This window comes from Myxine glutinosa, chromosome 1 (assembly GCF_964187855.1).
Source record: "Myxine glutinosa chromosome 1, kmMyxGlut1.1, whole genome shotgun sequence".
NCBI lineage: Eukaryota > Metazoa > Chordata > Myxini > Myxiniformes > Myxinidae > Myxine > Myxine glutinosa.
Genome location: NC_136261.1, coordinates 288,377,188 through 288,404,963, shown reverse-complemented (window position 1 = coordinate 288,404,963; position 27,776 = coordinate 288,377,188). Strand labels below are relative to the sequence as shown.

Here is a 27,776-nt window from a genome sequence, read left to right as displayed (position 1 = left end):
TGTTTTGGATCTTCGGGGTATTTTGGGTCTTCAGAGTCTTTTGGGTCTTCGGTGTCTTTTGGGTCTTCAGGATCTTTGGGGTTTTCTAGGTCTTCGGTGTCTTCAGGGGCTTTTGGATCCTCTGGGCCTTTAAGGGTATTTAGGGTCTTTGGGGTGTTTGGGGTCTTTGGGGACTTCAGGGGTTTTTGGGGTCGTTGGGGTGTTTTAGTGTCTTCGGGGTCTTCGGGGTGTTTTGGGTCGTTGGGGTCTTTGGGGTATTTTGGATCTTCAGGGTCTTTGAGGTCTACAGGGTCTTTAAGGGTATTTTGGGTTTTCAGGGGTCTTGGTGGTCTTAAGGTTCTTGGGGGAATTAAAGGGTCGTCAAAGGTCTGAGGGGTCTCAGCAGTCTAAACGTAATTAAGAGGGTTAATTAAGAGGGTGTTAATATTATTTTGAAGAAGAAGAAGACGTTTTCGTTGCATTTAAGCATAACGACATAACCATATACGTTTGCTCTATAATAATAATAATATTAATATATATATATATATATATATATATATATATATATATATATATATATATATATATATATATATATATATATATATATACACACTTATATATATGTATGTATATATATATATATATATATATATATATATATATATATATATGTGTGTGTGTGTGTGTACATATACGAGTGTACATATGCATACTGTATACATATACGAGTATATTCAATATACATTCAATCTCCACCAGGAAGCTTCAATCAATCAAATGTACCGTGCCTTGACAAAGTCAAACGATCACTGTTGAACGAACGATCACTGTTGGCAGACGGACCCTCCAAGTAAATATCCAGCCAAGGGATGGCACACCTATTGATGCCTCCACCTGCCTGCAAAACACAAGAAATTATAGATTCGAACCCAGGTTAAACAGAGCATAGAGGTGAATGTGCATGAGTCTTAGATTACTGTGAAACAAGTGAAAAAACAAACAAACTGATTAATTGCCACAAATTCTCAGACTTCCTTACTTACTTTCATTTTGCTGCAAAACGACTTTAAATCTCATTTTGCATTGAAATATCTGTTCTGGGAAAGCATCAGAATTAGTTTACTGCTGGACCATCTCTGTTATTAACCAGGCCTGATAAATAAACATTTCAGTACATTGCCCAGAATGGATGCACAATTTTCTAGACTTGGAAATTCTGTGAGCACTGCCCGAGTCTGTTAATCATTTCGTGTTACGCATCTTGGAAGCACAACTTTCTGATGGAAAACCAACCATTTGTTCCATACTCCTGAAAATTCCACATTTTTAGTTTCCAAAGATAATGTACAAAGTCACCAGCACTGGAATTTTTATATCGATAGACAAGAAAAGACTCGTTTCCAGTTCATTTTTCATCATTCTGCCACTTGATGTAAAACAAACTAGCTGTTTGTGACGTCATCTGAATGGCACACACAAGTTAAATAAACAAAACTAGAACGAGCAATCGGAGATTGCAGACCCTCGCCAGGACGTGTTTTCAGTGGTTTTTTAAAGCTTTTGTGTTAAAACAAATATGGCGGCCGAACCACGTGACCGATGACGTCATCATTTTTTACTTCACCAATTTATCCCGAGATGATGCTCAAGAAATTTTACCTTGATCGGACGAAGTTTTGTACTTGTCGATTGACGTCATAATGGAGACACCTATGACATCAACATTAACATATGTTATTCCACATGGAGAATTCTTTACAAATGACCATTTCTCAATTTTTTATATGCAGTGCTTTCGGAGACATAGAGGTGCAAATATTTTCGGGTTTTCCAAGATGGCGGCCGAACCACGAGACCTATGACGTCATAATTATCATTTTAAAATTATACACGTGGAGGTGCACCTATGGTGACAATTTCCTGTCAATTGGACTAACGGTTGCAGAGAAAATCATATTTATTCTGTATGGACAAATAAACAAACAGACGGACAGACGGCTGAACCAAAAAAGACAGACAGACAGACAAATGAAACATCACTCATAGAGCGACACTTGGCAAAACAGAACAAAGTAGAATGGCACTCAGGAGAGCATCCTTTTTACCTCAAAAATAGAGGTTGACTTCAGTGACCTAATATGCAAATCGTCTTCAAAGTTTAAGTTAATCGGATGAAAATTGACAATTTTAGAAATCCGGCCTATGTTGACCTTTTGGCCTATGTTGACCTCAAATATAGCTGGTGGTTGGTTTCAGTAAGCTGATCTGAAAATCATTTTCAAATTTCAAGTTCATTGGATAAATATTGAGGATTTTAGAAATTCGAAAAAAAGTGGTTGACCTTTGGCCTATGTTGACCTTATGACCAATATTGATCTCAAAAATAGTTGGTGGTTGAATTCAGTTAGCTGACATGAAAATCCGATTAACATTTAAGTCAATCAGATGAAAATTGAGGATTTTAGAAATTTGAAAAAAAAGTGGTTGTCCTTTTGGCCTATGTTGATCTCAAAAATAGTTGTTGGTTGAATTCAGGTAACCGATATGTAAATCCCATTCAATTTTCAAGGCAATCGGATGAAAATTGAGGATTTTAGAAATTTGAAAAAAAGTGGTTGACCTTTTAGGCTATGTCGATCTCAAAAATAGTCGGTGGTTGAATTCAGTTCGCTGATATGAAAATCCCAGTCAAATTCCAAGTCAATCGGATGAAAATTGAGGATTTTAGAAATTCGAAATTGTTGTTGACCTTTGGCCTATGTTTACCGTTTGGCCTATGCTGATCTCAAAAATAGATGGGGGTTGAATTCAGTTCGCTGATATGAAAATCCTATTCAAATTTCAAGTCAATCGGATGAGAATTGAGGATTTTAGAAATCAGAAAAAGTGGTTGACATTTGGCCTATGTTGACCTATTGACCTCAAAATATATATAGGATTTTGTCAGACCACGAACTCTACCATTTGGTGAAGTTTCGTGAAGATCGGTTTGAAATTGCGACCTGTAGGCAAATAAGTGAGCGGAAGACAAACAAACACACACACACACACACACACACACACACACACACACACACACACACACACACACACACACACACACACACACACACACACACACCGGAATGATCAACATACTTGTTAAAAAAAATTTTTGGCCAATTAACAAACGTACTCAAACGTACAAACGTACAAATGCAATACCCTCTTCTCTGGCGAGGGAAATAATTGGGACAGTGAGGATGAAACATGCAGCCTCCAGAATCCACAAACAATGATTATATTTACAATTGGGTGTCACTGCCACTCACACTGCACCAAATTATTATGGATTCTCCAGACTTTATTCTTTGCCATTCCTACTTCAGATCAAGTGAAAGTTCAGTGATGGATTGTGATCTGCTGATCCTGGGCTCTCACATGTTCAAGGCATATCCCACATTGGTTTCATTGGCTTTGCGTCTCCACTCTGCTGCCTTAAGTGAATAATTTCAAACAGACTCAGCACTATGGCAAGGATTCTTGTCAAACTAGTGGAGGTGAGTGCCCTCACCGTAGCAGTGCATCTGGAGGTGCAACATTGTATGAAATATGAACATACAGTCAGGGATGGCTCATGTCAACCTTGGGCATGCGGGCCCAATACTTATAGCAGACTTAGGAAAAGATAGCACAGAGGGTGCAAACTTAATTTTGAGTTGTTCAATTTTCGACCTGACTATAAACCGTCAGATTGTTGCTTTGAAGGCAGAGCTAGTTATCCGTCTGCTAAAGTTAGTTGGTGGACTTTAAAGATCACGTGGTGTCTTTTGTGAAAAGTAGGTGAGTTATCACCGGCACCCTAAACAAATTACGAATACCTGCCTTAAAATGCTTCAAGCGAACGTCAGGCCTGGCCAGCCGATTCGTGAACGACCTGGGCCAAACACTTTCCCCCATTCACTACACAAGCGGGTGGGAATAATTGTTGCAGTTAAATTTAAAATAAAAAATAAAAAAAGTAATTATGATTCAAATCAATTATGAATTAAAATCAAAAGTTAAAAAACTATCGATTGGATGAGAGTAGGGGAAATGAGAGAAGAGCAGCTAATATCAGTCACCAACATGCGCTTTTTACACTGAACATCGGTACCATAAGTATTTTATACCTTTACGACTTCTTTTGAAAATGTCTCAGAAATGGTGCAGATATTTTGAGCTATAATTGAATTATCATGAGATTTTTCTTTGCTCATATTACAGCACATGCCATTCAAAGCATTATGTTGGAAAATATAACCAAGGAAACATGACAATAGAGCTTTATAGGCCACAAAGAAGTTCAGGGTTACTTGTGTGGAAAACACACTCTCGGCTGCAGAAACATATCCAGGATTTTGTAAAGGGTAGAAATCTGTGGGTTTTAAGCGAAAAAATACTTAATTTATATAAATTTATAGAATTATAATTGGATGAGTTTTTTTTTTTTTTTTTTCGATACAAGATCGAGGCTCGAGAAAGAGCCGACATTAATCACACAAAAAGGCAACAGACACATAAAACACAAAATAAGGGGTGCGGAACACAAGATGGGAAGAGAGGGGAAAGTACACAAACACAACATTTGAGAGCAAGGACATCGAGAGAAACGTGGGTGGGGGAGGGCTTGGGGGGAGGTGGGAGAGGTACAAAACACATCAACACTGCAAGGACTTCCAGGAAAGAAGTTGGAATTTCCAAAAAAGTGTATCTGGGGTGAATTAGCGGGAGTAGAAAAGATCAAGGTTTTGGATGGGGGAAGATAAGACATGGTGATGAACAGCTGTTTTAAAGACCTGGAGGGAGGAGTGGGATTCAAGGGAGCGGGGGAGTTTGTTCCAGAGGTGGGAGAAAAGGGGAATGAAAGAGTGAAGGTGAGCAGAGAGCCTATATTTTGGCAGTTAAACCATAAGAGGGTTGCTGGCAGATCTTGTGCGACCTGTAGGAATATTAGGGGGACAGAGCACAGAGAGAGCTGGGGGAGCCAGGCCGGAGAAGAGTCGGTAGAAGACAGAAAGACCACCAACCTGCCTGCAGTGAGTGAGTGAAAGGCCCTCGGAGTTAGCTTCATCGCGGGAGATTCCAATGATTCTGAAAGCTTTGCTTTCAACAGCGTGAAGCCGAGCTAGGTGTGAGGCAGGAGCACCGGCCCAGAGGGGGGAACAGTATTCCATTGAACTGCGGATGAAAGCCTTGTATGTGGTGAGGAGCTCAGGTGTGCCAAAGAAGGGCTTCACACGACGGAGGATGCCCAGTCGGCGACTGGCTTTGGAGGTCAGCTTGGAAATGTGGTTATCCCAAGAAAGATCATGGCAGATAGTGAGACCCAAGAGCTTGAGCGACAGAACTTCTTGGAGAGGTTTGTTGAGAAAGTAGATGGGAGGGTTTTCCAGTTGGTCTTTTCGGAGAGACATAGTAAGATTGTGGGATTTGTCAGGATTGAAAGACATGTTCCACTTGTTTGACCAGTCTGTGATTTTGTACAGGTCTGCAGAGAGTGAGGAGGCTGCAGACTGCCGATCTGAGGGATGAGGAATGGAGCGGCAGATAGTGGAGTCATCAGCAAAGAGAGAGAGGATTTTCCAGAGAGTCAGAGAGATCATTGATGAAGACCAGAAATAGCACAGGGCCCAGAACACTACCTTGGGGAACTCCAGCCAGAACAGGATGGGGAGATGAGAGAAATCCGTTCAGGGCCACACGTTGCCTACGACCAGAGAGGAAGTCCGCAAGCCATGAGTGGAGATTTCCATGGATACCAAAGGAGGAGAGTTTGGTGAGCAGAGCTGGGTGCCAGACCGTATCGAAGGCATATGATATGTCAAGGGAGACATCTCTGATTTCCTGTTTGGCATTGAGGACCTCCATCCACTGTTGAGACAGCAGAAACAGCATGTCCAGAGTAGAATGGCCTGGTCTGAATCCAAATTGATGATCAGAGATCAAGCCATTGGAGAAGAGGAAGGATTTGATATCTGAAGCAATGATGGATTCCATGACTTTGCTGATAATTGGGAGCAGGCTGATTGGTCTGTAGTTGCAAGGATCTGTTTTTGCACCTTTTTTGTGTAAAGCGGTAATGTTTGCTGATTTGCAAGATGCTGGCAGATGACCTTGAGCAAAAGAGAGGGTGAAAAGAACAGAGAGAGGTTGAGATAGAGCGGCAGAGCAGGATTTTAGGACCCGTGGGCTGATGCCGTCTGGTCCAGTTGCAGAATCAGAGTCGAGGTTTGACAAAAACTTCTCCACCTTGTCAGGAGAGAAGGACACAGAGTCCAGGAGCAGTTGGGTTCGACTGGGAAAGGTGGGAACAGAGAGAGATGGGTTTGGGACACAAGATTTTGAGGCAGACACAGAGTTGAGGCATACAGCTTTGTCACGTGCGGAGTCAACTGTGTAGAAATTTGAGGTAAGGGAGGGGATGGAGGAGGCACAAACACCAGAAACGGATTTGACCAGACGCCACTAGGATTTGGAGGAAGGAGACAGGTTTGAGAGTTCAATCTTGAGTGTGGAGAGATAGTGCTTCCTGGCACTCCTGAGGGTAGACACACACTTGTTCCGAACTTGGTGGAAGGAACTGAGATTGCCTTCAGTTGGATTAGCCTTCCAAGAGGCAGAGGCAAGTTGTTTCAGGGCAACTGCCTCACCACAAGATTCAGTGTACCATGGATGGGAGGAAGGGTAAGACAACTGAAGACGAGATGGGATAAATCTGTGAATGAGAGAGAGCAGTTTGCTTTGGAAGAATTGATGTCAGTAGCAGTCGAGATGGGAGATCAGTCCAGATGATTGATGGCTGCTTGCAGACCGTGCCAGTCAGCCTGAGTGAAATGGCAGACTCGTCGGTGCTGAGGAGGCTCTCTGAGAATGGCCAGAGAGATGTCCACTTTAACAAGCACATGATCAGAACAACCGATTGGAGCAGAAGAAGAGCAGCAGACATTTGCAAGGAAGTTTGTCACACCAAGTCTAGAAGAGAGGATACTCCATTGACTGAGATCTGGGTCGGGAAATTGACAGATTGTGTCAGTCCCAAAGAGTCGCAGAAGTCTTTGGCCGAGGTGCCATGGCTGGTGAGAGAGGAACCCACACCAAGCCAGCTGGCATGATGACAGTTGAAGTCGCCACATATGAGGAAGAGAGAGTTTGGATGAGTTGATAGAAGTTGGTTCATGTTGTCAGACAGCGAAATGTAAATGGAGTCATCACTGTTTGGAGGACAGTACAGAACACATATGAACAAAAGGTGGGAGCGGAGAGGAAGCCGTAGCCAGAGGTACTCCTGGGGGTGGGGTGGAGAGAGGGCAGTGCAAGGAGAATGAGGAAGAGAGTTTTTGATAAAGATAGCCACCCCACCACCAGGACGAGGCTCAGGTCTATCATACCGAAGGAGGGAGTAACCAGGAAGAGATATTAAGGAATCAGAACATCTTGAAGGAGGAAAGTTTCTGTTAAGCAGATCAAGTCTGGATTGTCAGAAGCAACCTGAATGAAGAGATCAATCAGGTTTGAGCGAAGGCCCCGGATGTTTGAGGTGCATACCGTTAATGAGGAGAGATGGGGAGCATCGGGTGCAGGACAGGGGAGGGGAGGGGTAGGGTCAGATGAAGGATGAGAGGGGGATGTAGGGAGAGCAGTTGATAGTGTGTCAGAGATTACAGAAGAGTTACAAGAGAGGGAAGGATGAGGAGGACGAAAGGTTTGATGGTGATGGGATGAGGCACAGTGAGGGGGTGTTTGAGGGGGGCAGAGGAAAGTAGAAGGTTGGGGGAGGTCGAGGTATGAGATGGAAGGGAGACGAAGTGGGGAGGAGGCAGCTTTGAGGAGGAGGTGGGAGGGGGGAGAATTTGGGAGGGATGGTTGGGAGGGAGATTAGAAGGGGAGGGGTTGGGGGGGTGTTTTGAATGGGAGGGGCAAGGGGGGAGTTTAGGAGGGGAGGGGCAAGGGGGGAGTTTACGAGGGGAGGGGCAAGTGGGGAGATTTGGAGTGGAGGGGCAAGGGGGGAAATTTGGAGGAGCGGGGGCAAGGGGGAGAGATTTGGAGGGGAGGGGCAAGGGGGGAGTTTAGAAAGTGGATGATTAATGAAAGACGAACATTTATAACAGTTTGGGTTCATTGTGATTTTCAAGTTTGCGATCCGTTTAAGAACTATGGAGTAGGGGTGGAATGAATGTGAATTTAGAGCATGTGGTGATTTAGAGTTATAAGAGATTGAATATTTTTTGGAAATGGAATGAGTTGGAGAGGAAATTGAAAAAAGCCTTTTAAAATGGAAGAAAAACAGCGTGTTGTAATAAACCACTGGATAAAACACTGCAGGGGAATGTTTAAACATATTTTAAACAGAACCGTGAAGAACAATCTCATATTCACAAAAATACCAACGGGGAGAGGGCCTAAAGGGACAACGACGAGTCACGTGAACAGGGGAAAAGGTGGAAGGCAAGGAGATAATGGGGGCGGGGCGAGACAGCGCACGTGGGCAGAATCACACGATGGGCCAACTTCTTACACGTGGAGAATGGGAAATAAATGTTGTTGTTGTTTTTTTTGTTTTTTGTTTTGGGGGAGGGGGGGGGGGTTAAAACGTTCGACAAAGAGTAGATGTACGGGGAAGTTTGGGGGAGAAAGGGAAATCTAAAAACCTAGCAAAAACAGCGAAGGAAGAAACAAACTTCGACGGGGGACAGCGGAAGCCTGAGGAGTTTGGCAGTAATTGCTAGAAAACAAAAAAATGATAAAACTAGAAAAGCACTCGGTAGCAGAGCATACCTCAGCCTGGTTGGACATATTACTCAATGGGGGAAGAATCACTTAAAAATTCTACTCACCGAAATTGAATCAATTCTTCCTTGTCAGACACCCAACCTGTCCAACAAGTTTCGTCCAAATCCGTCCACAACTTTTTGAGATAGTAGCCGGATCCGAATCCGGATCTTCACCAAAATCTCATAATTTCGTCCTTGTCACATACGCTACATCTCTGCCAAATCTCGTCCGAATCCGTCCGCAACCTTGTGAGATATTTTGTTCACAGACAAACGGACAGACAAACGAACAGACAAACTGACAGGGGTGAAAACATAACCATCATCCACCTTTAGTGGCGGAGTTAACTAGAACGGCACTCGGTAGGGTGTAAACCTCCGCCAGGCTGGATAGTTTGTTTTGAATCATTTGATAGGTCACATATGGATCCGGACTTAAACAAAATCGAAGCGGCTTCTTTTTATCACTTACCCAATTCATCCACCAAGTTTTGCCATAAGTCATCCACAACTTTTTGAAATATCATGCCATATATACACATATATATATATATCGTTTTTGGGCCTATCACTCGATGGTGATGAATAACTTTACAAACATTTTAAAGTGTCATTTCCAGTTCCAGATCTTCACGAAATTTCAATCAATTCTTCCTTGTCAGACACCCAACCTGTGTACCAATTTTCATCCGAATCTGTCCAGAACCTTTTGAGATATCGTGCTATATCGGTTTGAACCCGATCTCTCAATGGTGAAGAATCACTCAAAAATTAAATAATTATCGTGTTTGAATCCATATTCTGATTATCACCAAAATTGAATCGATTCAGTCTTGTCACACACCCAAACTGTCCATAAAGTTTCGTCCAAATCCGTCCATAACGTTTTGAGATATTGTGATATATATCGATTTTAGCAATATCAGTCAAAGGTGAATGGAGAATCACTTAAAAATTATATGATCCGTATGTAGATTTGAATCTTCACCAAAATTGAACCAATTCTTCCTTGTCACAAAACCAACCTCTCCACCAAGTTTTGTCCAAATCCGTCTACAACATTTTGAGATATTGTGATATATATCGGTTTTAGCAATTTCAGTCAATGGTGAATGAAGAATCACTTAAAAATTATATGATCCGAATGTAGATTTGAATCTTCACCAAAATTGAACCAATTCTTCCTTGTCACAAACCCAACCTGTCCTCAACAGAAAGGTTTCTGTCTACCCTCGACTCTGATTCTGCAACTGGACCTGACGGCATCAGCCCACAGGTCCTAAAATCCTGTTCTTCCGCTCTTTCACTGCCTCTCTCTGTTCTCTTCACCCTCTCTTTTGCTCAAGGTCATCTGCCATCTGCTTGGAAATCAAACCAACATCACCGCTTTGCACAAAAAATGTGCAAAAACAGATCCTAGCAATTACAGACCAATCCGCCTTCTCCCAATTATCAGCAAAGTCATGGAATCCATCATTGCTTCGGATATGAAATCTTCCTCTTCTCCAATGGCTTGATCTCTGATCATCAATTTGGTTTCAGACCTGGTCACTCTACTCTGGACATGCTGCTTCTTCTTTCTCAACAATGGATGGAGGTCCTCAATGCCAAACAGGAAATTATACCCGTCTCCCTTGACATATCACGTGCCTTCGATACGGTCTGGCACCCTGCTCTGCTCACCAAACTCTCCTCCTTTGGTATCCATGGAAATCTCCACGCATGGCTGGCAGACTTCTTCTCTAGTCGTAGTCAACGTGTGGCCCTGAATGGGTTTCTCTCATCTCCTCTTCCTGTTCAGGCTGGAGTTCCCCAAGGCAGTGTTCTGGGCCCTGTGCTTTTTCTGGTCTTCATCAATGATCTCTCTGACTCTCTTGAAAATCCTCTCTATCTCTTTGCTGATGACTCTACTCTCTGTCGCTCCATTCCTCATCCCTCAGATCGGCAGTCTGCAGCCTCCTCACTCTCTGCAGACCTGGACAAAATCACAGACTGGGCAAACAAGTGGACCATGTCTTTCAATCCTGACAAATCTCACACTCTTACAATGTCTCTCTGAAAAGACCGACTGGACAACCCTCCCATCCACTTTCTGAATAATCCTCTCCAAGAAGGTCTGTCACTCAATATTTTGGGTCTCACTATCTGCCATGATCTTTCCTGGGAAAACCACATTTCAAATCTGGCCTCCAAAGCCAGTCGCTGACTGGGCATCCTCTGTCGTGCGAAGTCCTTCCTTGGCACACCTGAGCTCCTCACCACATACAAGGCTTTCAGCCGCAGCTCAATGGAATACTGCTCTCCCCTCTGGGCTGGTGCTCCTGCCTCAGACCTAGCTCGTCTTCACGCTGTTGAAACCAAAGCGTTCAGAATCATTGGAATCTCCCGCGATGAAGCTAACTCCAAGGGCCTTTCACTCACTCACCGCAGGCAGGTTGGTGGTCTTTCCATCTTCTACCGACTCCTCTCCGGCCTTGCCCCCCCAGCTCTCTCTGGGCTCTGTCCCGCAAATATTCCGACAGGTCGCACAAAATCTGCCTGCAACCCTCTTATGGTTAAACTGCCAAAATCAAGACTCTGCTCACCTTCACTCCTTCATTCCTCTTTTCTCCCGCCTCTGGAACAAACTCCCTCACTCTCTTCAATCCCACTCTTCCCTCCAGGTCTTTAAAACAGCTGTTCACCACCATCTCTTATCTTCCCCCATCCAAAACCTTGATCTTTTCTACCCCCCCCCCCTAACTTCACCCCAAATCCACTTTTTTGAAATACCAACTTCTGTCCTGGAAGTCATTGGTGTCCTTGTGTTTTATACTTCTCCCACCCCCCCCCCCCCCTCTTCCCACGCCTCCTCAACACAAGCCCTCTCCCTCCCACACATCTCCCGATGTCCCTGCTCTCAAATGTTGTGTTTGTGTGCTTCCCCTTCTCTCCCCATCTTGTCTACCGCTCCCTCTTTTTATATATTTTGTTTGTCTGTTTGATTTGTTTGTGAAATAAATGTTAGCTCTTTCACAAGCCTCGATTCTGTAGACAGAAAAAAAAGAAAAAAAAAGAAAAAAAAGAAGGATCCAAACCAAAGGCTAAGCCAAACCAAATGAGGAGCCAAATCAGAGGGGGACATACACCAAAGGAGGTAATCCCAATTAGAGGAGGATCCAAACCAAAGGATGAGACAAACCAAATGAGGAGCCAAATCAGAGGAGGAGATAAACCAAAGGAGGTAATCCCAATTAGAGGAGGATCCAAACCAAAGGATGAGACAAACCAAATGAGGAGCGAAATCAGAGGAGGAGATAAACCAAAGGAGGTAATCCCAATTAGAGGAGGATCTAAACCAAAGGATGAGACAAACCAAATGAGGAGCGAAATCAGAGGGGGAGCCAAACCGGAGGAGATGAATTCCAATCAGAGAAGGAACCAAATCAGAGGGAAAGCCAAATCAGAGGGGGAAGAAATCATATAAGGAGACAAACCAAATGACGAGCCAAACCAAAGGAAGTAATCCCAATTAGAGGAAGAGCAAAACCAAATGAGAAGCCAAATCAGAAAAGGAGCAAAACCAAAGGAGGTAATCCAAATCATAGGAGGAGCCAAACCAGAGATGAATTCCAATCAGAGGAGGAACCAAAGTGGAGGGAGAGCCAAATCAGAGGGGGAGGAAATCAGATAAGGAGCCAAACCAAAGGAAGTAATTCCAATTAGAGGAGGAGCAAAACCAAATGAGGAGCCAAATCAGAGGAGGAGCAAAGCAAAGGAGGTAATTTCAATCAGATGAGAAAAATGAAAGGAGGTAATCCCAATTAGAGGAGGATCCAAACTAAAGATCTCCCTCCTACAGATCTTCCGATGTCCCTGTTCTCTGCTGTTGTACTTGTGTGCTTCCCTCTCTCTCTCCCCATCTTGTCTTCCGCTCCCTTTATTGTATGTTTTATTTGTCAGTTTGTCTTTTTGTGATTGATGTTAGCTCTTACACGAGCCTCGATCTTGTATACAATAAAAAAAATAAAAAAATAATGACCTTCCGGTTTCCCTGAGAGCTCCTCACGCAGACATTGCCACGACACAAGATCCCCAGTCCAATTTCGGCCTCTTTTCTGAGCTTCCCCTTAGTGTTCTGCTGACGCCTCTCAATCTTCAGCCTTTTCCCTGTTTATTTCTCCTCGTCACGGAATAACAGCGTCTTACAATCGGAAGACTAACATGTTTGCACAACCGCAATCTGTTGGCCAAAAAGTCTACAAAAAGGCACTGAAAGGAAAGGGACAGCACAGGACACACTTTGCTCGGACCGGTGTCCGCTGTGCCATGACATAGTGGCTTAATTAGCCATTTTCGAGCACAGTGTGCAGCCATCCACGAGCTACAAATGTCCTTGTTCTATTTATTTATTTATTTCACAGTAAAAGGATCTGTATCCTAAGCAATAGAAACCACAAACACTCAATGCGGATGAATGCTAGGGCTAAGGATACATCATACAATAGCACCTGGATGGAAATGAACGAGGTTGTCGAGATGCACTACAACAGTCCAAACACCTTGAGAAAACTTGCCAATCGGATGATCAGCTGGGATTGGGCAGTGTTGAGCGGGAATTCCTAAGCTATTTATTTTGGCTAGGCAGCAGTCAATCATGGATTCCTCCTAATGTCATGCCCGCAATCACTTTTGGCAATTTCTCGCAGCAATCATTCACCGCCACGGCCTCCCACCTCCAGGACAGGAGATATTGTACAATATATTCCCAGGCTCAGCCTATTCAGCAATCGTTCCTGACATTAGCTCAACATAGGGTTTCGAAAATACATGTGAAATACGAAGTTGAGAATATGTACCGCAGGTGGAGAATCTAAGAATGCTTAAACCAGGCTCCACCTCAACATCCCAAGGAATAGACCCTTGTTGTATTTGTTAGGAGCATTTACAAAGCAATTTCACGAGGCCCTTATATAGATAGAGAGATAGAGAGATAGATAGATAGATAGATAGATAGATAGATAGATAGATAGAGAGAGAGATAGATAGATAGATAGATAGATAGATAGAGAGAGAGAGAGAGAGAGAGAGAGAGAGAGAGAGAGAGAGAGAGAGAGAGCGAGCGAGAGAGAGAGAGCGAGAGAGAGAGAGAGAAAAAAATGTTATGAGCTTACTCTATAAGCAATTCAACCATAACATGATGCACACAGGCAGCATAATTAAAACAGTTACGTCTCTCGTTCAGAGTACATTCTTGTCTCGCCAGTAAAAGATGAGCAATTTATAAGGAACATTATCATCTCTGGTGAATAATAAAGCGTCCATGGTATCTTCTGAAAGGAGCAAGCCTTCCCTGTAAGTCTTGTGTAAGGCCCTGCCTCATCAAGACCCTTTGTGATCTGCAAACAACTTTAGCCAGTCCAAAATGGCGAACATTGAAACATCTCAACTCCTGAAGCGGTTCCTCTTGAGCGTCTTAACCGCAGATTTGTCACTTATTTACCTGTTGTTTGCTGCATTTTTCATTCTCAAATGCCCTTTCTTCAGCCTTCGTTTTATCTGTTGCAAATACAGAAATGAAGGAAGTCCACTGTGACAGATCTCGAGAGGACAAAGTTAATTGGTAACTCAATGGACGGTAAATGGCTTTCATGTCGAAGCAAGTCACTGCTTCGAGGCAGGCAATCTGCTCACTCAGATGCTTTTGAAATATATTAGGAAGGAAATTGGCGAAGCTTGGCTTTAATTCAGTAAGCACACAACTATGTTCTCACGAGATTCAACGTTGGGCACGGATGTGGGAGGCCTGGCTGATTAAAAGTAAACAAGGTGGTGACTTGATAAACAACACTGCTCCATATCTCTCTGGTGCCACTGCGAAGAAGCCCACATTTTGTGTTTTATTGCTTTTCGAACAAATGTGGCCAGAAAGTGCAACTCAGGGGGCCCAGAGGTATGGCAGCTCCCTTAGGCAGCCAGGTTTTCCTCAAACGTTGCTTCACCAACATGCGTTGTCGTCCCCACGACCTTTATTTCACCCAAGAGTGTCATTAGAAAAAACTCACTTATGGCAGCTTCCATTATTCTTCACAAGCACATATTCTGAGTGGGAGAAACCACGTGTGTGCTTTTGTATGTAATAAATATATGACCCTTATAAATCTAATATCAGGTGTGTTTGCAGGTATAACTAGAACGGCACTCGGTAGAGCGCAAACCTCCACCAGGCTGACCAGTCTGTTTTGTATCCACTGATCGGCCGGATCTGGATTCAGACCAGAACCAAAATCGAATCGGCTTGTTCTCGTCACCAAACCAACTCGTCCACCAAGTTTGGAAATATCATGTTGCATGTCCTTTTTGGCTCCATCACTCAATGGTGAAAAATCACTAAAAAAAAATAAAAGATCCTCATGTCTGGATCCGGATATTCACCAAATCGAATCGATTTGTCCTTGTCAAACACATAACCAATCCACCAAGGTTAATCCGAATCCATCCATAACTTTTTGAGATGTTGTGCTAATGTCGGTTTTAGCCCCATCTCTAAATGGTGAAGAATCCGTTTAAAATTCTCTGATCCGGATCCAGATTTGAATCTTCACCAGAATCGAATCATTTCGTCCTTGTCACATACGCAACATCTCCGCCAAATTTCGTCCGAATACATCCACAAATTTTGAGATATCCTGTTCACAAACAGACAGACAAACAAACAACAGGCAGGCAAACAAACAGACAGACAGTGGTGCAAACATAACCTCCATCCATCTTTGGTGACGGAGGTAATAAATACACGACCATTACATAATATCATATCATTCAATTGCAAATCATAGCAAATGCGATAACGATAATGAAATGATAATTATTGGTAGTGATTATTAAATAATTCTGAGGATGATATTGCTGGTCAGAAGCAGTTAACACAAGCCCATGAGATTAAGTTGTATTTTTCAGGAAGCTGAACCAGGGAACTTGCTACCAGAGGAAGGACTTGCTGCCAGAGGAAGTTGCTACCAGAGGACTTGCTACCAGGGGACTTGCTACCAGAGGACTTGCTACCAGAGGACTTGCTACCAGAGGATTTGCTACCAGAGGACTTGCGACCAGAGGAACTTGCGACCAGAGGAACTTGCTACCAGAGGACTTGCTACCAGAGGACTTGCTACCAGAGGATTTGCTACCAGAGGACTTGCTACCAGAGGACTTGCGACCAGAGGACTTGCTAGCAGAGGACTTGCGACCAGAGGAACTTGCGACCAGAGGACTTGCTACCAGAGGGACTTTCTACCAGAGGACTTGCTACCAGAGGGACTTGCACACCAGAGGACTTGCTACCAGAGGAAGGACTTGCTGCCAGAGGAAGTTGCTACCAGAGGACTTGCTACCAGGGGACTTGCTACCAGAGGACTTGCTACCAGAGGACTTGCTACCAGAGGACTTGCTACCAGAGGATTTGCTACCAGAGGACTTGCGACCAGAGGAACTTGCGACCAGAGGAACTTGCTACCAGAGGACTTGCTACCAGAGGACTTGCTACCAGAGGACTTGCTACCAGAGGATTTGCTACCAGAGGACTTGCTACCAGAGGACTTGCGACCAGAGGACTTGCTAGCAGAGGACTTGCGACCAGAGGAACTTGCGACCAGAGGACTTGCTACCAGAGGGACTTTCTACCAGAGGACTTGCTACCAGAGGGACTTGCACACCAGAGGACTTGCTACCAGAGGACCTGCTACCAGAGGACTTGCTACCAGAGGACTTGCGACCAGAGGAACTTGCGACCAGAACAGGACTTGCGACCAGAGGACTTGCTACCAGAGGACTTGCTACCAGAGGACCTTGCGACCAGAGGACTTGCGACCAGAGGGACTTGCTACCAGAGGACTTGCTACCAGAAGACTTGCTACCAGAGGACTTGTGACCAGAGGACTTGTGACCAGAGGAACTTGCTACCAGAGGACTTGCTACCAGAGGACTTGTTACCAGAGGACTTGCTACCAGAGGACCTGCTACCAGAGGAACTTGCTACCAGAGGACTTTCTACCAGAGGGACTTGTGACCAGAGGGACTTGCGACCAGAGGACTTGCGACCAGAGGACTTGCGACCAGAAGACTTGCTACCAGAGGACCTGCTACCAGAGGACTTGCTACCAGAGGACTTGCTACCAGAGACCTTGCTACCAGAGGACTTGCTACCAGAGGACTTGCTACCAGAAAACTTGCTACCAGAGGACTTGCGACCAGAGGAACTTGCTACCAGAGGACTTGCGACCAGAGGACTTGCTACCAGAGGATCTGCTACCAGAGGACTTGCTACCAGAGGACTGGCTACCAGAGGAACTTGCTACCAGAGGACTTGCTACCAGAGGACTTGCTACCAGAGGATTTGCTACAAGAGGACTTGCTACCAGAGGACTTGCTACCAGAGGACTTGCTACCAGAGGACTTGCTACCAGAGGACTTTCTGCCAGAGACCTTGCTACCAGAGGACTTGCTACCAGAGGACTTGCTACCAGAGGACTTGCGACCAGAGGAACTTGCTACCAGAGGACTTGTGACCAGAGGACTTGCTACCAGTGGACCTGCTACCAGAGGGACTTGCTACCAGAGGACTTGCTACCAGAGGGATTTGCTACCAGAGGACTTGCTACCAGAGGACTTGCGACCAGAGGACTTGCTACCAGAGGACCTGCTACCAGAGGAACTTGCTACCAGAGGACTTGCTACCAGAGGGACTTGCACACCAGAGGACTTGCTACCAGAGGACCTGCTACCAGAGGACTTGCTACCAGAGGACTTGCTACCAGAGGACTTGCGACCAGAGGAACTTGCTACCAGAGGACTTGCGACCAGAGGACTTGCTACCAGAGGACTTGCTACCAGAGGACTTGCGACCAGAGGAACTTGCTAGCAGAGGACTTGCTACCAGAGGACTTGCTACCAGAGGACTTGCTACCAGAGGACTTGCGACCAAAGGAACTTGCTACCAGAGGACTTGCGACCAGAGGGACTTGCTACCAGAGGATTTGCTACCAGAGGACTTGCTACCAGAGGACTTGCTACCATAGGACTTGTGACCAGAGGAACTTGCTACCAGAGGACTTGCTACCAGAGGACTTGCTACCAGAGGACTTGTTACCAGAGGACTTGCTACCAGAGGACCTGCTACCAGAGGAACTTGCTACCAGAGGACTTTTCTACCAGAGGGACTTGTTACCAGAGGACTTGCTACTAGAGGACTTGCTACCAGAGGAACTTACTACCAGAGGACTTGCTACCAGAGGGACTTGTTACCAGAGGACTTGCTACTAGAGGACTTGCTACCAGTAGACTTGCTACCAGAGGACTTGCTACCAGAGGACTTGCTACCAGAGGACTTGCTACCAGAGGACTTGTTACCAGAGGACTTGTTACCAGAGAACTTGCTACCAGAGGACTTGCTACCAGAGGACTTGTTACCAGAGGACTTGCTACCAGAGGACTTGCTACCAGAGAACTTTCTACCAGAGGACTTGCTACCAGAGGACTTGCTACCAGAGGACTTGTTACCAGAGGACTTGTTACCAGAGGACTTGCTACCAGAGGACTTGCTACCAGAGAACTTGCTACCAGAGGACTTGCTACCAGAGGACTTGCTACCAGAGGACTTGTTACCAGAGGACTTGCTACCAGAGGACTTGCTACCAGAAGAACTTGCTACCAGAGGACTTGCTACCAGAGGGACTTGCTACCAGAGGACTTGCTACCAGAAGACTTGCTACCAGAAGACTCGCTACCAGAGGACTTGTTACCAGAGGACTTGCTACCAGAGGACTTGTTACCAGAGGACTTGCTACCAGAGGACTTGTTACCAGAGGACTTGCTACCAGAGGAACTTGCTACCAGAGGGACTTGCTACCAGAGGACTTGCTACCAGAGGACTTGCTAATAGAGGACTTGCTACCAGAAGACTTGTTACCAGAGGACTTGTTACCAGAGGACTTGTTACCAGAGGACTCTCTCTCTCTCTCTCTCTCTCTCTCTCTCTCTCTCTCTCTCTCTCTCTCTCTCTCTCTCTCTCTCTCTCTCTCTCTCTCTCTCTCTCTCTCTCTCTCTCTCTCTCTCTCTCCTAATAATACTCTTATTGACTCCCACTGACCCTTATAGCTATTCAGTGGTCCAAAAGGTTGCACCCATTAATCTCCAACAAGGTTGCATCCGTCCATTCTTTTCTACCCTTCACAAGTCAAATTCTTCAGCTCACCTTCACTCCTTTGTCCCTCTTTCTCCAATTGCCTGTCCTCCTATACTCTCCTCTCCAGTCCTTCAAGACAGCCGCTAATCAATATCTCAATATGCCTCCCATTCACAATGATGACCTTTTAAGTTCTTTGCTAAAGTATTCCTTTCCTTAATTTTAAATCCTTGCTAACCCCTGTGTCTTCCGTGGAGTTTGTACTACTTTGTCTGCATGTCCCTTGGATATCTGTTTGCTCCTAACTTCTGTCGTCCAACTCTTCCTTGAACCTCAACCTTCATAATGAAATAAACACTCCCTAAGATAATGATGATGATGATGATGATAATGAATGAATGAATGAAGGAATGATGATATGATGATAATAATATTGAAAATAATTACAATAATAACTACAGTGAAGTTGAAGGTGCCCATCACAGATCTCTACGCTTTCCACCTAAAGCAAGATTGAAATATGGCAAAAAGTAGTTATATTGAAATATAGTCACCAGAAATGACCCAATATCAAATTTTGAGTAAAATTCAAACAAAAAACTTGTTTTGACCCCTGTGACCTTAAATCCCCATCCTTTGGGAACTTGAACTGGGGTCAAATCCTAGAAATCATTACATATTTCATGCATCCCAAAATGTTGATTGCACATGCAAAGTTTCATTTAAAAAATGATTTAAAATGTGCCAATAATTGCATTTTTGGTATTCGACCTTTTGACCCCACCCCAGTGCGTGGGGCCAAAAATAATACTGCCGTCGCACCTTCTTGCGACATATGTGGTGATCATAACTACCAAGTCTGGTGAATTTCTGCACAACCATTTGTGAGGAGATAGACAGACAGATGGAGTCCGAAACAAAATCTTCGTGTTGTTTTAAAAAAGCATGGAGATACAATAAGAAAAAATCTGTTAATAATTTGCAATCAGATGATAGGATGGCAACAACAATATCAGTGGTGATAACGAAAAATGTCAGAACATTGATGGTAACTACCACAGCAATGAGCAATGAAGGTTTTAGATTCTAAACTTCTGCTAACTGAGCTAGTTCTATCAGAATTACCACGACACTGTTAGATTTTTGATTTTAAACCCAGCTGGCTCACTGATGATCATACGGGAAGAAGGATTACTCTTCCATGTCTATTATTGGTCTATATGTGAATCCGGTCCCACTGTGTGCTTGACTTTCAGTGGCCTCATTGAAATTTTATATTGGTAAAGGAATGATAATTATGACAAGTCAGGAGACGACGATGGTTCACGAGCGAACGGTATTCAATGGCAATGCTCAATGAGCAATGCTATGAGGTTAGTTAGATACACAATACCGAAAATTCGGTTTGATTCCGACAACTTTGAAAATTTGACCTTTGTGACCTTCAAAGGTCAAAGGTCGAAGATTCTGAAATTTGTTGGAAAACTTGTATTTCATGATGTATGTGATAATATAAGATCATGTACGACATTTCACCCGACCAGGAAGTGAACAATGTAATAAAACCATCAAAAATCGAGGTTTCTAAATTTCGTGACCTTGTGACCTTGACCTTGGGGCGAAAATGAAAAATCGAGCTCCGTGGGGCTACACACATGCCATTGGCCTAACCAAATACCGAAACCCCTATCAGATTCCACCAACTCCCTCGGAGAAGATGTAGCTTGAACTAGATTACCCCCTAAAAAGACATCTTTTTTGGGCGTGGCTCCGCCCACAATGGGCGCAATAAGCCCACTCTACGCAGGACACAACTAGATCATGACATCAACCTCCCACCCAAGTTTCATCAAGATCGGATGATATCATCGGGTAGTTTTGCTGCGGACAGACAGACACACAGACACACAGACAGACACACACCAATGACGAATATAGTGGTCACTTGATAACTCGTGAACCAAAAAGGAAGCCTGAAGCACAAAGCCTGGTGCTCTCACATCACAGATAGGCCAGTGGGTTATCCGGGTTTTTATACCTCTCCCTCGCTGGTCTAGCTCCCTCTGCTCTCTCAACTCTCCAACGCTTCCGAGCTCTTCCAGGAGGCAAGATTTCTTCTCGTATCCTCCTCCGAGTTAAACTCCGCAAGTCCAAAATTTCACCCACCTCTTCCCTAAAGCTTAAAGGCTTCAAACACAAGCAATGGAGCACCATCTCATGTCATTCCCCATTCCTACTCACAATCTTTCCTACCCTTGTTAACCCCACCTAACCCTGCAGGTTACTGTTTACTCCCATTTCTTTCATTCCTCTTGTTTCTAGCTCATTCCCTTGATTGTTGTATTCAGCTGTGCCCCAACTGCCCCCATTCATTTGCCTTTTCATCCTTTGCTACTTTGCTCTTCCAAGAGCTTCGATTTTCCGTACAAAAAAAAAAAGAATCTTGTAAAATAGAAATCTAGACCCGTGTGATTGCAGATGGAAGAGCTAGGATCAATCTTGTGAAGTATGGTCAATGATTATTATATCATGGTACCACATTAGATAGTAATGATAATATTCGTTATAATGATGACAAAGGTAAGTAATATGAGAGCTGCCTGGTCGAATGATTAAACACTGCTTCTTTCTCCACTAAAGGATATGTGCTTGATCACACGCACCAACCCGTACTTGGAAAAGATGGTGGGTATGAAAAACATCCTTTAAATGAGATGGGCCTTTGTTCTGTAATGGACTGCTGAAATAAGAGAAAGGGTGGAGAAGATGGGAGAGAGGGAAATGGGGGAACAGGAGGGAGATGGTGATGATGATGATGACAAGTATATTGATAACTAGAACGGCACTCGGTGGAGCGCATACCTCCGCCAGGCTGAAGAGTTTAAGGTTTGTATCTCGCTGATAGGTCAGATCTGCATCTGGACCTGAACCAAAATCTAATCGGCTTGTTCTTGTCACTTACCCAACTCATCCACCTAGTTTTATCATTAGTCATAAACAACTTTTTGAAATATCATACTGTATATCCTTTGAAGAATCACTTAATTTTTTTTTTAACTTTCTTGTATCTTGATCCGGATCCGGATCATCACCAAAATCTAATAATTTTGTCCTGGTGACCCACGTAACCTCTCCACCAAATTTCAGCAAAATTGGTCCACAACCTTTTGAGATATGCTATTCACAGACAAACAAGAAGGCATCAAGTGGTAGCCTGACACTGACAGGTATGACATAAATCGAGAGAAACAATAATTGATTAATTGTGCAATTAAAATAAATGAATGATAATCATAAAATAATTAATTTCTTAATCAATTGGCTAATAGCATACCTAAACCACCACAGTTTCATCCGAATCTGTAACTTTTTGAAACGAAATAAAAATAATCTATTGAAAAATTAAATAATCAATCGTTTAATCGATTAATTAATAAATCAAAAATATAATTTATAGCCAAATCACTTGGTTACCATCATGTCCAAATATCAGCTTCCTAGCTCAACAGGTACCTGAGATATTGGCCAGATGAGAAAGAAAATAAATAAGTACTTAATAAATCGATAATAATTAAGTAATAATCAATTAATTCATTAATCAAAAAATAAAAAATATTGTTTTGGCCACAGCACTTGTTCACTATTGTGCCCAAACTTCAGCTTCCTAGCTGAAAGGATGGCTAAGATATTACCTTTGCCACAGAAGGCTTAGATGGCTTCCGAGCTGAAAGGATGGCTGACATAATAAATCGACAATAATAAACAATAATCAAATAATTCATTAATCCCAAAATAAAAAATATCGTTTTGGCCACAGCACTTGTTCACTATTGTGCCCAAATTTCAGCTTCCTAGCTGAAAGGATGGCTAAGATATCGCCCGGACAAACGAGAGAACCTTGACCTTCGACCGATATCGTCAAAAAACATTTATAGCTTCACTTTTGTCATTCGGAACCATCTGGTAAAGTGTGACGAAGATAGCTGAAAGCGTTCGTGAGTTATCACCCTCAGACATACAAACAAACAAATAAACAAACAAGAAGACATCATGCAGAGCATGGTACTTGCAATATCCACCCCTCCCCCCCCCCGCCCCCCAAAAAAGGTTGCCATGGATACATCAAATTTGTCAATTTCATTAAGACTGAAATTGACTATCTTAATCAAAGAGCGGGATTTTTCAGATGAAAATTGATATTAGAAGTTTGATCTAGAGTTGACCTTTGACCTTTTGACCTCAAAAATAGTTGGTTTCCCAATTCAGTGAGGCACTATGCAAATGCAGTTTCATTCCCAAGTTAATAGGATGAAAATTGACGATTTGTAAGGTGAAAATTGATGATTTTGGAAGTTTGACCTTTAGTTGACGTTTGACCTATTGAACTCAAAAATAGTTGGTTTCCCAATTTAGTGACTCAGTATACAAATGCTGTTCAACTTACAAGTCAATCAGATGAAAAATGTCAATTTTAGAAATTTGACCTCGAGATGACCTTTGACCTCAAAATCAATAGGCTTCTCAATTATTGTGACGACCTGTACAAGTTGGTGAAGTTTCATGACGATTGGTTTAGAATTGTGACCTGTAGGCGAGTGTAAGGCAAACAGACAGAATAACAAACTCAACCGACCAATACACTTCAAAAATCTTCCATTTTGCAAGTAACAAACAAACGAGACGGACTGACATTTTATACAAATTTAAAATGTTCGTCATAACAAACCGACAGGGGAGAAAACAACCTCCAGCTACCTTCCGTGGCGGAGGTAATGATAGTGATGGTACCGGTGATGTCAACAATGGATGATAACGTAAATTATAGTGGTGCTAACTAGTGATGATTTATTGAGTAGTTGGTATTGGAAATGCTGTGGTTTGTTCCAAATATATAATTGTGAGTGTCACAAGCAAAGAGCCATTGCACAGCTCAACTGGACTGGTGTGAAGTCCTGATGTTGCATTCGGAACAATGAGTAGTTCTCCCTAATAACTTGGTTGCCAGGACAGCATCATTGTTCACCCAGTTTCAGATGCCCTGGGAGGCACCAAGCCGTGAGATAATAATAGGGGCAAAAGGCCTGTTTGGGCCACAGCAAGTGTGGCAGCTGCAGCGGATTAAAGCCTTCAAAAGGTGCTCGCTGGTCCCCTCCTGCCGCGCTGGCCTATTGTGTGGGTCACAGAGGCTTCCTGCAGGGTCCTTTCTACTTGGAGATTCATCTCTAACTAGAGCCCTTTACCAATCTCTTGTCTGCCCAAAATGATTATGGGTGAGGCTTTGCTTTTCCGAATTACCCCATTGACACTGTCACATGCCACTGCTGATATGACTCACTTCAGCAATTATAGATTAAGCAATTCATTGCCTCTATCTTTGTTCATCTATCTTTGTCCATGCAATTATCTCAGCTAATTGGTGAAAACGTTCTCATAATATCCATAATCTTTTTATGCTAGTTCTTATGTAAATATTTTAATATCTTACAGGTTTTCTTGGTTACTTTGCCAAAAAAGCAGTTTTGGTAAAAAAAAATTAAAAATAACTATATACTGTCAAGTCTTGTGGAAGAGCTAAAACACAATGGATCAGGACACAACATAAAAGGAAAAGCAGAAAGAGAATGAGAAATGCCATCAACAAGGTTGACAGTGAAAATAGAAGGAGACGGATAAACGAGGGATGCCGTAACAGTGAGGTATGTAACAGTGAGGAGGGATGCCGTAACACTAGTAACAATGAGGGGTAGGGGAGAACACAAGGGGTGGACAAGATTGATACAGAAGCACAATTTGGGGTGGGTTGTGGTTTAAGAGGTGGAGAAAAGATGATGCTTTTGGATGGGGAATGATCCGGGATGATGGTGAGCAAGTGTCCAGAAGACTTGGAGGGAGGAATGAGATTGAAGAGAATGTGGAAGTTGGTTCCACAGGGGGGGGGAAAGAGGAATGAATGAGTGGAGATACCTCGAGGGTGGGTGACAAAGCACAGAGAGGGTAGAGGTTATAAGACCAAAAAGGAGGTGGAAGAAGCCCATGAGACCACCGACCTGTTGGGGATGGTGAAGTGATAGGCCCATTGACAGCTTAATCGCAGGAGTTTACAATGATCTTGAAGGCCTTGGTTTCCATGGCGTCAAGCTGAGAAATGCGTGAGGCTGGAGCACCAGCCCATAGGGGAGAGCAGTACTCCATCAAACTGCGGATTAAAGTGTCTAGTGCAACCACCTTGTAGGTGGATAGGTGTGCCAAGGAAGGAGTTTTCATGGTGAGGGACACGAATAGAGGGCAGTAAAGGGGTGTTGTACCACAGTTGTGAGCAGCAGCAGCAGCTTCATACCATTACGCCTCACCCCATATAAAGGAAATGAGGAAGAAGAAGTATTCCTATTAGGAAAGCACCAAAAACTTTTGGTCACTAACTTTGAATCCGTTTCAGGCTAAGTATCTCTAAAGACTGAAATAATTGTTCTTGAATGACCTCTACTTTGTTAAAGCGACTTAACTGTCTGCCTAAAAGGAAGTGCATGGAAGGCACTTTTTAACAGCAACAAAATAAGTTGTGTAAAAGTGGTTAATGCAGCTTTCTCCTCCAAGGAAAGAAATGTAGTTTATATTTACTGCCTAATTATGCAGCCAGATAACTTGACAAATAGCATATGTTAGATCACACACCAGCGCGATTGTCAAAGTGTCTAGTTATTAGCATTTAAACATTAAGGGGGTATCTTCAAAATAAATACACAAAACTGCCAGAATCTTTTTTGAAAGTGGCTATTCTCAATACATCACTCCACTTACCACCTTCTTCTCCTTATACTCACATCTACTGATGTAAAGGTTGCCTTTCATACCTGAAGGTGTGATCATCTGGGTGAGTGAGTTTTATTACAGTGTTGGAGTTGCTGCTCGCACAATAACCTCGCTGAAATAGCAAGCAGTGTAAACCCAGTGTCGAGGAATAACCGAGAAGATCAGACCACTTGCTACCCACCAGTTTAAGCAGGAATTTGTAATTAGTTCAGGATGCCGGTAATAATTCACCTCCTCTTCGTAAAACGCACCCTGGCATCTCTATTGTTCTCCAACCAATGCCAGCAAATGAGACACCGGCTTGGCATCCATCTGAGGGACGGTGCACTTACTGATATAATGTTTGGCGTGTGAGGAGCACGAATCTCATGGTAGTTGAGAATCAGATGCTGACTGAAACCTCGGAACTGTACTGTCGAGCCCTCACATATAATATTTGTATGGCTCTTGATAGCATTAGAAACTAGAATGGCATCGGCAGAGCGCATACCTCCACCAGGCTGAACAGTTTACGTTTTGCATCCACTGATAGGCCAGATCTGGATTCGGACATGAAACAAAATCTAATCGGCTTGTTATAGTCACATAACCAGCTAATACAACCTAGTTTTTTCATAACTCATCCACAACTTTTTGAGATATCATACTATATATCGTTTTTTGACCCATCTCTCAGTGGTGAAGAATCACTCAATAAATTAAAGAATTCTCGTATCCGGATTCGGATATCTATCTATAATTCCAGTAATCTCTGTGTGTATGTGTGTGTGTCTGTGTGTGTGTGTGTGTGTTTGTCTGTGACCGCTGTTTCTCGACAACTACCGGTCCGATATACTTGAAACTTGCCAGGTATATTGCTGGGGACCCGAGGATGTGCCTTTTCAAGGTTTGAAATTAATCGGACAAGTGGTTCCCAAGGTATGGTCACCGTACTCGCAAGCCGTTCGCTTTGGCTTTGCGAATGGACCAAACCATTTCATGTAAATAGAGGGGGGGGGGGGGTTCTGTGGTCGTTACTGCCACGTGCAAGCCGTTCGCTTTGGCTTTGCGAATGGACCAAACCATTTCATGTAAATAGAGGGGGGGGTTCTGTGGTCGTTACTGCCACGTGGTTTCAAAGTTTTTTTTTGTTGTTGTTGTTTGCACGCATGTTTTTTTGCACGCACGTACGGGCAAGCACGTACGGGCAAGCACGTACGTGCGGGCACGCCCTAGTTCTCCAAAATCGACCAAATCCTTCCTGGTCACACACACAACCTGTACACCAAATCTCATCCGACTCAGTCCACAATTTTTTGAGATGTCCTGTTCACAAGGAGGCAAACAGACAAATGAAAAATCGGTCAGAGACCGAGGACATGCCAAAATGTACCTTAAAAAAAAAAAAATCAGCCATTTTGGACAAATATGGCAGCAGAACCACGTGACGACCGATGACGTCATCACTATTTGTTTTCTAAACTAATTTATTCCTAGATTATGCTCAAAAATTTTGATCTTGATCGGATGAAGTTTTGTACTTGTCGAATTATGACGTCATAGTGGAGGCACCTAAAACATCATCATTAACATATTTTCTTCCCCATGGAGAGTTCTTTACAATGAGCCATGTCTCAATTTTGTCTATTCAGCACTTTCGGAGATATAGAAGCGCAAAGTTTTTCGGTTTTTCCAAGATGGCGGCCGAACCACGTGACCGATGACATCATCATTATTTGTTTTTTCTCCACCAGTTTATGCTGACATGGCGCTCAAGAAATTGCATCTTGATTGGATGAAGTTTTGTACTAGTCGAATTATCGAATTATGACGTCATAATGGAGGCCTTGGGCCTAGAGAGTTAAAAATTGGGCACAGTCTATTCCAGGGCAAGGCAAATATGTGAGTAAAGTATGGCGATGCTATGTGCAACGATGTAGACGTAGTACTGCACACAGACAGACAAACAGACAAACAAACAGACCAACCAACCAACCAACATACTTGCCGGAATCTTTTCCAGCAAGTAACAAACCAACCAACCAACATAC

General features: G+C 43.5%; 1 long non-coding RNA gene across 1 annotated transcript in view; it reads right to left on the bottom strand.

The window, feature by feature from the left end:
• Positions 1-774: 774 nt before the first annotated feature.
• Positions 775-27,776, bottom strand: part of LOC137438696 (uncharacterized) — an 80,259-nt gene continuing 53,257 nt past the window's right edge. The window contains exon 3 of the long non-coding RNA XR_013621186.1: positions 775-883. This is a non-coding gene — a long non-coding RNA (uncharacterized LOC137438696). The remainder of the gene's footprint in view (positions 884-27,776) is intronic.